Source organism: Dicentrarchus labrax, unplaced genomic scaffold, assembly GCF_905237075.1.
Source record: "Dicentrarchus labrax unplaced genomic scaffold, dlabrax2021, whole genome shotgun sequence".
Lineage (NCBI taxonomy): Eukaryota > Metazoa > Chordata > Actinopteri > Moronidae > Dicentrarchus > Dicentrarchus labrax.
Window position 1 is genome coordinate 23,636,593 of NW_026136722.1, and position 14,778 is coordinate 23,651,370.

The following is a 14,778-nucleotide window of genomic DNA, read 5'->3' on the forward strand; positions in this document are numbered from 1 at the left end:
GTAAATAAATGAGGTAATGTGTGAAGATCACTAGAAAATGATTTGAGACAGGGAAAGTCTTGATGCTAAGTGTCCTAACTCAATGCAAAATCAACTAATTTAATAATCACAATCAATTTTAGCACCAATTTTTATTTTTTTTAGGAGTTCATGTCCAGTGAAATTTCACTGATGACTGTTCTATAAATCTGAAATGCAATGGGTGCCAAAGAGAAAAATACAAGAAAGAATAAAGGATGAGACAAAAGGGGATGAAAGTGAGAGAGAGAATGCGGGCTAACAGATTATTTCAGGCTCCCATGCAGGAGCAAACACAGCAGCCGACACTGCCACAAAGCATTAGGGTGATGGAGCGAGAGCAAGAGGGAGGGAGGGAGGGAGGGAGGGAGGGAGATACAGAGGGGGAGAGGGGGGAGTGAGGGATACAGAAAGCCGGGTGGAAGAACCCATCTGTTTAATAGGACAGCAGAAAGGGAGGGAGGGAGGTTGCGTGATAATGCAGAGCAATGGCAGGACATGGGGGTAAGATGGTGAGCCTACAGGAGGAGGAAGGGTTTCATGATACATGAATGTGAACCCATCCTATGGCTCCTCCCATCACTTCATGAGGTCTGACATCCCTCTTGTTACTTATCCAATACCTAGTAGTGCTAGTGATATGGTGTTTCTTTAGGCTTTTTTGGTTAATAACCTCTCTATATAGTAATTTTCATTGTTCAAGTCCACCACTCCTGGGCAAAATTCAACGTGTGTATTACACACAAAGGGGTTCACAAGAAACAAAGTACGCTTGTAATCCAGTATTCCTGTTTATAGTTGTATGTCATTGAGATAAGTCTGGCTGTTTACTGTTCACTCCCCTACAGACGAGTCAAGAACTGTATTGAGTTACTGCTAATGCGAACAACATTTTTTTTCAGTTAAGTTGTCATTTTTCTTATTTCATAGATCCTTTTCTTCTTTGTCGAAAGCTGGAACCTACATTACCCACAATGCATTTCGATCACCAAAAGTTTGGTTGAAGATTTTGGGGTGTGTTATGCTAGTAGTGGCTATTGTAGCCTTGAGCCTCTAGCATCAAGCAGACATGTAGAACGGGTTACAGAGGTCTGGTAAACCCTAAAAGCTGCAGTCTTCAGCCCTGACACTGACTCAAGTGACATCACTTGAGGTAATTTATCAGCTCCTTCTGGAGCCACAAAAGACTCAATACAGATTTTTGCACATATGCACTTTCCAAGACCAGACTTCCTGACTTCATGGTGACAACACGACTCCAGGACTACTCAATGCACTGATGAATAAACAGCTGGCTGAACTGTGGAGTGCATAATAAGATAACTCTCACCAACATGAACAACAATCAGTTTCATTTTTAGCCTTGTGTGATCCCTTGAACACACAGAATGGAAACAAAATCTATTCTGCCAATCTAAAAAAAACGTGGAAACCAACACAATCACATTACAGCGTCGAACATTTTAATATAGCTACAGGGAGATCTCTGCTTCTTTATCTCTTTGAATTGTGACCGTGTGCCTGTTGGTGATGTAACACACAGCTGGCTGCTGCAGATTATCACTCAGCGCTTTACTTTGCTTGGATGAATGGGGGTGGGGGTGTGTGTGTATGTATATATATGTGTGTATGTGTATGTGTGTGTGAGAAAATAGGAGCTACTGAGTTGGTGTCACTGCAAGCATGCATTTCTGGTGCTGTGTTGAAGTGTGTGTGGACACAGTCAATGAGTGCTTATGTTTGACGCACTGCATTGATGACCCAACATTAGCGCAGCATACAGTCTAACCCCTGAGGGTGTGTGGTCAGATAATCCTGCCACAGCAGCACACATATGTACTTCTTAATCACAGTCCCACGAGGAGCTGACTGAACTGAGGTGGATGGAGGAACCATCAAAGTGGTTGCCACACTAGAGCAGCCCGAAGAAACACGACATCATCTGGACTTTATTATGCAACACTGAAAACAGAAGCCCCCTGATTCAGCATACTATATTCAGCTATAGACTGCAAATGTTTTTTCAAAGTAAAAGCATTCTTCTGTTTCATAATAATAATAATAAAATCTGTTCAAATGTGTGCATTTTAAACACAATATCAAGTCTATCAAGTCTTGACTATGCTGCAGATTCTCTTTCATCTGCTTCAACAGTTCCAAATGTACAGTCCTGACATGAATGTCTATAAAGTGCCCACAGGGGGATTACAGAAGCATCAGATCAGTGCGGTCACATGCACATGCAGAGGAGCCAATGACATCACCACCACCACCGCAGCCATCACGCAATCTCCTGGGAGAAAGCACGACGCAAGGTCATGTTACAGCATCATGGGGCAAATCTGGGATGCCATGGCGACCAGTTTAGGCCTAAACATTGTGGTCAATGCAGGCTATTAGATTATATAAAACAAAGCTTCTGATATTTAAACGTAAACTCTTCCAGTGAATTAATCTACCATCATGACCAGCATGTAATCTAAACCAACTTCCTGCTATTGAGCACTAGTTGCATCCTGACCCAGTGATGTCAGCATGTCCAGGTTTAGCTGTTCTCCACTCCGGCTGTGTGGAGGAGTGACGTCCTCCCATCTTGGACCCAATAAGGAAATAAAGGTTGAATTATTTAGACCGGGCGAGCTGTAGTCCGTCCTCTGGGACAAACATGCATAATAGATCACTGAGCAGGTGCAGTGGCAAAAGATGATGTAGAGGCCAAACAATAGTCAAGAGATCATGTGATTAAGGCTGAGTGTGGGTGTCTTTTTGTATGACAAATATCATAAAATTTATAAAGTAGGTAAATAATATAGTGAATGAAAATATATACAAATACAATGCAATATATATAATAACAATAATACATAAATAGACATAACTAAAGATATGATAAGATCACCATTTCATTTTTTTTCTCAGCACATTAGGAAACAGTGGTGGACCTTGAAAAACTGGTTTCATATTTTTCTTCAGGAAATACCTCCAGAACAGAGGCAACTGTTGTAGAAAGGCCCTCTGGGTTTTTCAAAGCTCATGGTAATACATGAGAGGAACAAACTGGGGCTAGGGTCTGCCGCTAACTGTACTACTAACTCAAGATGGTGACAAAACGTATTGAGGTTTTTCAAACTGAAATTTTCATCTCTGTACATCTACAGTAGTTAGACTGGAGACTCTTAAAGTCATGAGAATTGCTGGCAATTATGAACATCTGCAAACTACAGGAACTTCCTTACAGAGTCATCCTGACACAGAAGGGCAGACAATTCACAGAACTTCTACCGACCAGGATTCATGATAGATGGGGCAATATGCAGGGGTTGGGGGCACCTGGTGCCAGTGTGACACAGCTACAGCACACCACTCAGATTACTGACTTCTGCAGAGTCAACAAATTCCATAAAGAAAACCAGCAGAGTTTCCACTGGCAAGAATGTACACACATGTCTGCACATACAACTGCAGGCAACCAGTAACAGAGTGTGTGAGTAGAGGAAGGGGGAAGGGGCTGTGTGCTTATGTTCAACTCTTGTGAAAGAGCCTGGAGTCTCAAAGTACACAGGCTAACCACTAATCAACATGTTAGCTAAAGGAGTTACTACTCTACATGACAAATATTAGCAAGAGCTAACAGCTCAACTAGTCACATGTACTGTACTGTAGTCAGCATGGGCCCTATAGATTTTGTTTGTTTGTGTGTAAACATCGTTTATCCTGGTTCTTTTCCACAAACAGACACTGCAAAAAACTTAACTAGCTAACTACCTATAATAGGTTTCTTAAAAAGGTGTCCAAAAAAAATCTACAGATACTGAGAATATTTTAACTCCTATCCAGAAGTTCTTTTCTTTTTAAGAATTGTATAGTAATTAGTGGCTGTATCTTGAAACAAGGTAATTACATTATAAAAGATGTGAAACAAACTGAAATGTTCCGACTGGACTGCATTTTTATTACAGACAAAAATGACAATATGGAGATTTTTGGAGTGCAGAAATACACACTGAGTGTCACTAAGAGAAAAATACAACTGGTCCCAGTTTTAAGTAAAACATGTATTTGTTCAACACTTCTACAGCATTATTTCAGCAGAAATCATAAGCATTAAAACCACTGAACAAATGACTAATGTGAATATTTTAAAGGCATAGCATGCTTTATGGTCTCACACATGCTTATAGCCTGTTGCTAACTCTTCACCTCTGTGTGACCTTGACAAGGTCATGACTCCTGCTGCTATTTAACAGGAAAGTCTCACAAATGTGAATTCTCCCATTAAACTATATTAAAAAAGTCTGACCTGAAGCTGTGTAAAATGATTAAATCTGACCTAGAGCAAGCTCAAAGAGATGCTTATCAACACAATATGAGGGCCTGAAGCCAACATGGCCGCCTCCATACGTCCCTGTCTGCCTGAGTGTGAATGTCGCTTATTTGGCTGGCCTGGTTGAAAGAAGCAGGTGTCAGGTGGAGCAGTAACGCGATCTATGGAACATGTCACGGTATCCTGCAAGTACAGCCCGACTCGTACACACCTATATCCATGGTGGCTATAAATACATAGGGGTTATGGTATTCATTACACAGAGTCAGCCATGTTGAATCTACAGTTGGTTTGAGCGTGGCCTGGTTGGAATAAAATGAAAGACCCAGACAGGCCAGCAGTGTACTCTGATTGCATCTGCACTTACACTCAACACATGGTAATACACTGGAGCACTCGTCACATAAGTGGCCACATGCTGAGTGAGGGCGCATGAGTCCAAGGAGGAGCTGAGTATCTGAAATTTGAACACTTTCCCTTAAGCAGACCTTGTAATAGTAGAGTATAAATGATCATAAAACCTGGATTGAAAATATTACTTTCACCTTCAGTCTTAATGGAATTGATCAAATTGTTACCGTGACCTGTTGCCAGCAGAGTTGAATGGTACTTAAAATGGCAGTGCCAATTCAGAGGTCAATGGCGGCATATTAAAAAGGTCCACTGTGTAACACTGAGGAGGATCTACTGTCAGAAATGGAATATAATATTAATAGGTATGTTTTCATTAGTGTTTAATCACCTGAATATAGGAATCATTGTGTTTTTGTTATCTTAGAATGAGACATTGTTAGGCAGGTCACCTTCCGTGCAGTCCGCTATTTTTCTACAGTAGCCCAGAACAGACAAACCAAACACTGACTGTAGATAGGTTCTCATTCCCAGGTCATCAAACACAGATGCCAGCAGTGTTCAGTGAGTTCCAATCTGAAACTTGACCACTAAATCCTGCACACTGGTCTTTTAAAACATGGTTAGCTTGCAAAGCTGAGGCAACCTGATGAAATCCATTATTCACAGCTCTGTTTTTGGTCTCTGTCAAGTTTTGAGGGAAATATGTGCAATTAAAAGCTCATAGGTCAAGTATCCAGACCGAACAGGGTCAAGTATGCAACTGTAAACTGTGAGGAGCCACTGTGGCCCTCAGATTAATACTGGTAGTTTAAGGCCCCATTTGCTAATGCTGGTGCAACCTGACTTTGCACCTTTCAAGGTCATGGGTCCATGTTCTGCATGTAATGACCCACATACAATAATTACCCGAAACCATGATATGTAGCATGACCGACAGGTCGCGTTATCAGCATAAACTTATTGTTGCTTTGAAACAACCTATAGAGTGCTGCCCTTAGCCAGACTTCCCAGTATAGGCTTACTTGCACTTAACAAGTTGCAGTAAACAGCATGGCCCCTCACTATGACTGCCCTGCCTCTGAACACAGAAACAACAATATCTTTCATTGCAGTTTAATACAAAAGTAGCAGTTTCTATTCCTAAAACCTAAAAATGGAAAGAACTATTAATGTATGTCAATCTATTAAGCCTGTACATTGTAGCAGATCTCTAAAGGGTTTTTTTTTTTTTTTTGGGGGGGGGGTGGTAGTGTCAAAGTTGGCAAATGTATAACTTTTACACATGATTAGGCAACCAACCACACCTTGGCTTGCCAGCCCTGCCTCTTCTGTTTCAACCTGCCGTCTTATCTAAAGGCTTCACACATCCACTGACACCTTATCAATGCCCGACAGTCTGGTTGGAAGAGATTCAGCAAGAAAATGAGTGCCTCAAGTGCTCAACAAATGTAGAGATATAAGTTAACTGCTTATGATAATCCATTTAATGACAGCTTAAGGCCCCAGCTTACACAACAACCATCCACCAAAAAACCCCTATCTGTCAGAATGGACTGTTCCAGAGAAGAGGTGTGGACCGTTGATGTGCAGAAACTGAGAAGATGTGCATGTCATTGCACTTCCCTCTGATCTGCACACACATGCAGAGAGAACAGTGTCAGCTGTGAATACACGCAACAAAAACCCTCCAATATCACTGAGCTAGTGTCCCCGACCCTTGACACAGCAAGAGGCGAAAGGAGACGGCGGGGACAAACAGGACGAGCTAACGCAAAGTATTCTGGGGACTGAGCTAGTGACGCAAGCAGATTCCCAGCCTCCATCCAGGCGTATGGATGAGCATCAAACATCACCCCGCTGCCACACTTTATTAATCCCCAAATCATTCACCCTACCGAGGGTACCCCAAGTTTTCCTAACCTTTACCCCCTGCGCCCAGCCCGCATGTCCAATTCAGTTATATTTCAGCATGCAAGACTTCATTCTCTCCTGGTGGTTTTCGGCGCTGACCACAGTCTCCTCTGAAGAGACTCCATTTTAGCATGGCGCATTTTAGGATGCTCGTTGCCCTGCGCAATGTTAAATGAGCTCAGAATTTTGAGGAACATTTGCTCTAAGCTTGGATGCAGCACTTCGTCAGACAGCTTGTTAGCCGTCATTCAAGCCAATCGCAAATAATTGAAATGGTCAGGTTTTTGCTCAGGGCTTCCCCGCCTTCAGCTGTTCTGTTGCTGTTCTGTGACTGTTTGGAGGCAACTCTTGAAGCCAGAGGAGAACTTGTTCAAGAGGTGCACTAAGGTTTGCAAGAGCTTCCTATGTGCTCCTGTGTCGTGATCAAGGACTGTTCTTCAGTGAAGCACAATTACACTTATTTCCTCTTATGCACACCTCTTTGCAACATGCACACAGTCACCTACCATTTGTCCAGGTCAGCCTTGATGCTGGCACAAGCAGCAGGGACGGGGGCCTCAGCGGGAGCAGCAGCGGCGGTCTCGGAGTCCGACATGTCTGTGGTGCTTGGTGTAGAGGGTGCGTGTCCTGTCCTGTTCCTGTCCTCCGAACGCCTACGGATCCCAGAGCCACCGAGAGACACAGAGACAGAGAGAGAGAGAGAGAGTGGGAGAGAGACAGTGGAGTTGAAAGTGAGTTGATGAAAGGGGGAGGGTGCACAGGAGGAGGTGGGAGGAGATAAACATGTGAGAGGGAAGCACACATGTGTACACAGTAGTCAGGGGGGGGGGGGCAGGGTGAAGGGGCAGTGACCACGACTGAAGTACAAAGGCGGGAGATTGGGCAACGAGGATGAAAGAAGTGACATAGTTCTTCACTGATGAGGAACCAATGAGTAGGGGGGGGGTCCTACCCAACTGTACTCACTAAACACTGAATGTGTCAGGAGTAGTGGAAGAAAACTCTAAAGACATCCATATATTTCACAGCCCATGCACAGTGTGATGAGTGAACTGGTCTCTCTCTCTCTCTCTCTCTCTCTCTCTCTCTCTCTCTCTCTCTCTCTCTCTCTGTCTCATCAGACCGACAGCCCAGTCCACCCATTGAGTGGTGCCACCTAGTGGCAGCTGTGTGCAAGAGGTTACAGCATGCACTGCAGTCTTCATCACAGCTAATGGCAGCCATGGTACAAAAGGTCAGAGGAATGTAACGCTGCTACATGTTCTGGGGCTAAACAAAGTGAGAGGACATTTGTATTTCATGAGTGTCTTTTCTAATCAGTAATCAATGTAGTTCTATATTGTATAGTCAACTATATTGTTTTTATTCAACAGCAAGTGGGAGCAGGGGGTCACACTGATGTCCTTGTAGGAACAAACTCAAAGTTTTTCCAAGGTCACTGTCAGAAGAAAGTTTGGACTCTAACAGTCACCATCAATTCATCTGCTGATTATATTTCTTTCATGAATCGTCAGTCTTTCCAAACATATTTAGTTTAAAATGACAAAACTGAGGAAGTCATTTTAGAGCTTGGAACTAGAGCTTGCTTCACTCTTTTCACTTTCTTTGATTCAGTCATTTTTCAAGCAATCAATCAGTTGAGAAGTCATTTCTTTTTCTGTTGATCCACTCTTAATCGATTAATGTTCCAGCTCTATGTTGGATCCAGACGAGCTGCAGAACAATAGCAAAGTCATGTTTAGTTTGGATACATTTGCCACTAATGCCGAGATTTTTATTTTTTTTTTTTTTTTTTTTAAATTGGAGTCCAACAAACTTTTATTTCTGGCCAGAAGCTGCCAAACTGAACAGTTCAACACCCTCACAAGAAAATGACTATGAAAACTGGGTTAAAGGATGGTCTACAATAACGAAAAAATGCATTTCTCTTTAAAATATGAAATTAACTGATTTTCAGAGTCTGTTCCTGTTCCTCCTGCTCTGCAAGTACAACCTGGAATTGCTACAGGAACTAGTGACAAGTGAGAATGTGCTTTGTGTGATTTTGGAGAACCGACCAACAGGATGAAGACCCCAAGATTATCACCCATTATCACTTACAGACGCTTTTGTAATGTTACATCTCAGATGTTACGCAACAACCTGCACCATTGGTCTGAACGCACCGCTGCTGCTTTGCATGCGGACTACCAGAATCACCTTTGTGCGCACAGAAACGCGCAAACTCGGCACCTCGTCTGCAAAGTTTGCGTTCTGACTTCAAAACTCTGCAGACATAGTGATCACATTCATTGTCTCTCACTCCAAAACACATAAATCACCACTTCAATTACTTAACATCATTTATCTAACCAGCGTTCTTGGCCTGTCTCACCTGACCCCGTGCCTATCCACAGCTCGTTGTGGCTTGCGACTCGCACACCTGATGAAGCTTTAAAAATGTCATACGCCTATGAATTATGGGATATGTAGTCCTGAGCGAATGCACTCGTGTGAGCTCCACAACCTCAGACATGTTGCTGAATAGTTGCAGAGAAAAGGGAACATCAGAATCCTCTTTTTAACCTCTGCTCACCATGTGCAGCCCACATTAACGGGCCTCTGCTGTTCCCTAAAGAAGTGCTCATTCATATTCCACAAAGAAAAAAAAGGGTGAAGTGCCTAAATTACATTAGCATTAAATGCCAAGCAATTAACTCCCTGCATGGAAAAATCTCTTCTAACAGATATAAGGCTCTCTCATGCATAAATTCTCTGGCATGAGGACACAAGATGAAGAAAGAATAATGATTGCAGCATAAAATAGGAGGAAAAGGTGTAAAAGTGGTTCTATACTTATATTATATTATATTATATTATAAAGCACTGGAAGTACATCGTCTCCAATTCAAACAGGTTCTGTTTGTACGTTTTTGAGCTCCTCTGTGAAGCATATAGAAATGTTCTTCAACGGGCAGCTCAGTCCACACCCCCTGTGAGTCCATGTGCACACAGTCAAGAGGGAACACTATGTACTTTGAGTAACATGAGTGTCTTCCTGTGCAGAAACCCACTGTATGAGACTGAATTGATAAAACAATGGCATTAATACCTACCTATCTGCAGATGGGATGTCTTGGTCCTGAGTTAGACAGCTCGGTGCAGGAATCAAAATGCCAGAGGGGGGCTTCAGTGTGTCCTGCAACTGCTCTGTGCTGAATGTGATCTCACTGAAAGGGGGTGTGTGTAGATTTGCTTTACGGCCGTTCGTGCATGTGTGTGCATGTGTGTGCTCATGGTATGTGCACTGCCAGGAGCTGAGAGACAAAAGGGGAGGGGGGAGGAGAGAGCAGCAGACTGAAAGAGAAGACGTGCCTGCTGCAGATTCTGCAAGGGTTAAACAGACCTATAGGGGGAGGGAGGGGTGTCAGTGCACACTTGTAACATATACTGTGTGTGTGTCTGCTGTACTGAGGCAAGGTCGATGTCTCAGCCCATAAAAAGTGACATATGGTAAATGGACCTGTACTTGTATAGCGCCTTTCTAGTATTCTGACCACTCAAAGCGCTTTTACACTACATGCCACATTCAACCTTTCACACACATTCACTCAGTGATGGCAAAGTCCATTGAACAGAAACTAACTCATTCATACACATTCACACACCGACGCGGCATCAGGAGCAATTTGGGGTTCAGTATCTTGCTCAAGGATACTTCGACATGTGGCACCAGGACGTTGTTTCCCTACAGTCTTTTCCTCATTTCAGCCTTCATTATTATCTGTCTCTGTGTGCAGGCTCCTCATTAATATGCAGAGAGATAAAACCCTCAGCTTCATGTTGGCACAAGAAACACCATGTACATGTTCAAACACCCAAAACACACATTTTTGCTTTGTAAGCCAACACAAGCAACATGGACCTGTTTTGCTGACAACAAGTGGATATAAGCTAGCAGCAGTGGGGATTTCAGCATGTAAATGTGTGTGTGTGTGTGTGTGTGTGTGTGTGTGTGTGTGTGTGTGTAAAGTCAGTCTGTAGGTCACACATGGGAGGTGTGCTGCGCATGTGCCTGTTTGCACATGTACAGTACATGATGTGGGGTACGGTAGATTGAATGGAGGAGGAGGAAGAGGAGGAGGAAGAGGAGGAGGAGTAGGAGGAGCAGGAGGCTGTTGGTAGGACACAGGAAGGGAAACATACAGTGCAAAGGTCACCTCTTGGCTGCTGAACAAGAAGTACTGGGTCCAAGAAGGGGGTGGAGGGCTGCCACAGTATAGTGGAGGAATGTATAGACAGTTTGTCCTTGGAAGGGTTGATGTTTAACTTACTGAAGAGGTTTCCTTTAAAGAACAAAGATTAACTAAATGTTCTGTTTGATGCCTTATTTAACAGCTAAAACTTAGTGTTTCATCAGCTAGATGCTTCTTGACTTTTCCTAATTTTACGAGAATTGCATAAAAACATGATTTTGAACAAAAGAGGTATTTCAGAAGTTGGCTTCAGAAAGCTGCAGAACTGTAAAACATGGTTAAATACAACTTATTTTCACAAGTTCTAGTGGACGGGACCTTCGAAGCACTACTACATTCCTAAATTCCAAATAAGCCTTTTTCGATTTGTGTTATTGGAGTTTAAAAATAATAATAAAAATAAAAACGTAACAGTAATAGTACATACATATGGAGGACAACATACTGTATTTTGTTTGTCTGTGAATTACTTTTTTCCAAACAAAAGAAATCTTTATGTTGCTGCATGCACAGTCCACATAACATATTAATGTCTCAGCTTCATCAACTGTTCAGGTCCAGTTTGGGGCAAAGAGAAAGGTTAAACAGGGTGTAGGGTACATACACCCTGTTAAACCTTTCTCTTTCTCTTTCTCTCATATCCCAAAAGTAATTATACGGGTGCTAGAAAAACTAAAGGCTCTTGCTTTGCTTTTTTGCCGCACACTGGACTAAAAGCTCCCAGCAATTTTAAGTAATGTGTCAACAATGGGAATGGTAACCACTTCAATCATTGACATATTAAGATGGACGACCTGACAGCCCCCTGGTGGCTGGCTGCAGTATAGGTCATACAGCGCACTGCCTCAGTGTTAGTAGATGGGACATGGACCAAACTGTAAAATCAAAGTAAACGTCAAATACATTTTTCTGTCATTTTTGGTAGTTCCTATCACGCTGATGTATGTTCAAGTGTTAATTTTTCTGATAAGTTGGTTTAATTAGTTATTTGAAGCTATTAAAAGGGGGTTTTACATCATGACCCCGATCACTACTGTACAGACTCTGGCTCCGAATGGCCAAAGATTGCAGCGGCCATGTCTGGGATATTTTTCTTCATTTTTGTTCATTAGGAGGAAGTGGAGACGTGACGTCCATCTTTTATATTTCAATGACTTCATTACTTTTATACATATTGGGACTTAATAAATTCAGGAGAAAAGAAAAACGATTATTTCTGTTATTTTACATACACAAATTTGCGTTGGAGTCCATGGGGCCAGGAACAATGAGGAAGTAACCCCAATGTCAACAGAACACAAGGTTTAAATATAGAAAAGTTGTGACAGGACTATTTTTTTTACACCAGAAAGTACACTCTGATTGAAATACTAATAATACCTACTGATTGTAAACAGTTGTTGAGCACAGAGCTAAGATCCCTTTAGATCCAGAGGAACCTGTTTTTTTCACAGATAATCTGTGAAAATCAGGTTCCTCTGGCTCCTTCTAGTGCTTCTAATGGCATTTGTAAGAATCCACCGGGCCTGAATGAAAACAACCAATCAGAGCTGAGAAAGATAGAAAGACGCTTTGAGTTGGTGGCTTGAAGATATTTGATTGTTGATGTTCTTTTATATGCAAGAGGAACAGATTGCTGCCAAACCAAATTTGGTTGTGATTAACATACAATGACAATAACTCTAACATCTAATCAAATCTAATATTTTATAAAGGTCCCTCGTACCCAGATAAGCATATTTTCTGTGTGTGATGTCACATTAATGCACTTCTCTGTTTCTATTCTATCCTCCTCCACACACATCCACCAGATGTCTCTGTTGAGCTCCTGCAGCTGTCCATCAACTAATCTGTCACCTACCCTGCTCAACTCTAAAAGGTTTTTCTTGCCAGAACTGATGTCTGTAGTGAATATCTTCCTGATAGAGAAATATAGTTCATGAGATCCAGTGAAATATTGTACATTAGTAGTTCAAATTTGTGGATAATGTTGAACATCCTGACCTGAGTAAGGCTCTGGATTATATATGCAGGGTTACTGTATACAGTCATGTGAAAAAATTAGGACACCCTATGAAAACATGTGTGTTTTTTTTAACATATTTAGACATATGTTTATTTAATATCAATTTTAACAATACTGAGAGATTCAAGTAATATAACTGAACAAGTAAAACTGAAGAAAATACTTTTTAAAACTTTCTGTATAATGTAATAAAATAAACATGCAATTTCTGGTGAGGAATTATTAGGACACCCCCACATTTTTTCCCACTTAAAATGGCTGAAATCAAACACAGGTGTATCACATCAGGTGCACATGATTAGAACATTGTTACTCAGCATTTTGTAGGAAGCTTGCCCTATTTAAACCTCAGACATTCATTTTGGTGTGCTCCTGACTGTTCACCATGGTGAGATCAAAAGACCTGTCTGAGGCCTTCAGAAAGAAGATTGTTGCAGCTTATGAGTCTGGTAAGGGATTTAAAAAGATCTCAAAAGAGTTTGAAATCAGCCATTCCACTTTCCGGAAAATAGTGTACAAGTGGAGGACATTCAAAACAACTGCCAACATGCCCAGGTCTGGCCGTCAAAGCAAGTTCACCCCGAGAGCAGACCGCAAGATGCTAAAAGAAGTCTCCAAAACCCCTAAAATGTCATCACGGGACCTACAGCAGGCTCTGGCGACTGTTGATGTGAAAGTGCATGCCTCTACAATCAGAAAGAGACTGCACAAGTTTAATTTTCACGGGAGGTGTGCAAGGAGGAAACCTTTACTCTCCAAGAGAAACCATTAAGGCAAGACTGAAGTTTGCCAGAGAGAACGCAGACAAAGAACAAGACTTCTGGAATAATGTTCTTTGGACAGATGAGTCCAAAATTTAATTATTTGGACACCAGAACAGAGGACATGTTTGGCGCACACCAAATACAGCGTTCCAGGAAAAGAACCTCATACCAACTGTGAAGCATGGAGGTGGAAGTGTCATGGTTTGGGGATGCTCTGCTGCAGCAGGACCTGGCCAGCTCACCATCATAGAATCCATCATGACTTCTACAGTGTATCAGAGGGTGCTTGAGCAACATGTGAGACCATCTGTAAGAAAATTAAAGCTGAAGCGGAACTGGACCTTGCAACATGACAATGACCCTAAACATACCAGTAAATCCACCAAGGACTGGCTGAAAACTAAGAAATGGAGAGTCAAAGCCCAGATCTTAATCCCATTGAGATGCTGTGGGGTGACTTGAAACGGACTGTACATGCAAGAAACCCCTCAAACATCACACAGGTTAAAGCATTCTGCATTGAGGAGTGGGGCAAACTTTCCTCAGACCGATGTCAGAGACTGGTAGAGGGTTACAAGAAGCGTCTCACTGAAGTTATTTCAGTCAAAGGGGGTAACCCTAGATATTAGGGGGTAGGGTGTCCTAACCTTTTCCTCAGTTAGAATATGCATTTATGTTGATGTCTTTTGTTTAATGAGTAAAACAATGTTATTTTTTTGCTGTTTACCTGCAATTAGATCACTTTCTATTCCAGAGATAAATAAAAACAAGATTAGACATCGATATGTAAACATTTCTTAATGAATAACTGAATATTTAATGGGGTGTCCTAATTTTTTCACATGACTGTGTATAAACAACAGATTAAGCAAAATGTGTGGGCTTGAAGTTAATTCTTTCATGAAGGAGAGGAGACACTGAAACTGCCAGAACCCAAAGATGTGTATTCTGTGTGAGCCCCATCAAAAGTCTTTAGAGGCTCAGTACAAGTTGGTGTCTAAAAGGAATTGAGTTTTCCCGGATAAACAGGTTATTGGTTTGATTAATGGTTTAATAATGTGTGTATTGATTACTGACTCTGGCTGATCGAACTAAATATCATCTAATTTGTGCTCAGTTTCAGTATGCTGTAAATGGTTGTCCTTG